We start from the raw sequence: 1,022 nt of genomic DNA, 5'->3' as shown, positions 1-1,022 counted from the left end.
CCCCTCGAACGCATGTTCAAGGAACGCATACATTGCACATGACATGCACCTGGTTGCATACCCACTCATGGAAGACATTATTTTATTCCACACTTACTATTTATTTATTTTTATTTTTAGTGTATATTAGGGATTATATAAGATTAATTATTTAACTGTAGCTTTATTATCTAGGGTTTGGTGGATCACGAGTGGCCTGTTCAATAACTTGTTTGTTAAATTAAATAATTTAAATTAGATTAAGATAAATAAATTATACTGAATTATACTACCAACCTCTGTATAATTATACTACCAACCTGGGTTAAATTATGGTTCACAAGTGGTACGTTCACTAACTTGTTTGTTAACTAAATTTAATTTATACCACCGCCCTGGAAGAAGTTACAACTGGCCTGGTTAAACTTCAATTGTTTAAACGCCAGTTTTTTAACGCCACTTAGCTTCCAGGCACTTTTTTCTCCAAGCCCTGTTGTGAGCAAGCTCAAAATGAGTGATGCACTAGTTTATAATACACCTGCTCAATGAGAGACACCTGAGCTCAATTAACCCCTCCCCCTAACAAGAGCACTGCAACCTGAGGAGAAAAAAAAAAAGGGAACAGTTTAAAAACTGACAGAAAAGGAAAAAGAGTTTTTAAATACTAAAAAAGGGTCTAAAAAGGAAGGAAGGAAGCAGAGACAACAAGTATACCAAAAATCAAGCACTTAATATATCCCAAACAGTTCAAATCCAATTTTTTAACGCCACTTAGCTTCCAGGCACTTTGTTCTCCAAGCCCTGTTGTGAGCAAAGTGAAGGAAAGTCTCCTCAATAGGATAGAACAGAGTGTCAGGATTCCACCCAAACTTGACTGGTTTAAAGCATTCTGGTTTCCAGGCACTTTGTTCTCCAAGCCCTGTTGTGAGCAAAGTGAAGGAAAGTCTCCTCAATAGGATAGAACAGAGTGTCAGGATTCCACCCAAACTTGACTGGTTTACAGCATTCTGGCTTGGCTACCATTTCACCCACCTGTGATTCCT

The sequence above is a fragment of the Nanorana parkeri genome, unplaced genomic scaffold (assembly GCF_000935625.1).
Source record: "Nanorana parkeri isolate BGI_ZX_2015 unplaced genomic scaffold, ASM93562v1 scaffold891, whole genome shotgun sequence".
Classification (NCBI taxonomy): Eukaryota; Metazoa; Chordata; class Amphibia; order Anura; family Dicroglossidae; genus Nanorana; species Nanorana parkeri.
This window is presented reverse-complemented; position numbering follows the sequence as displayed.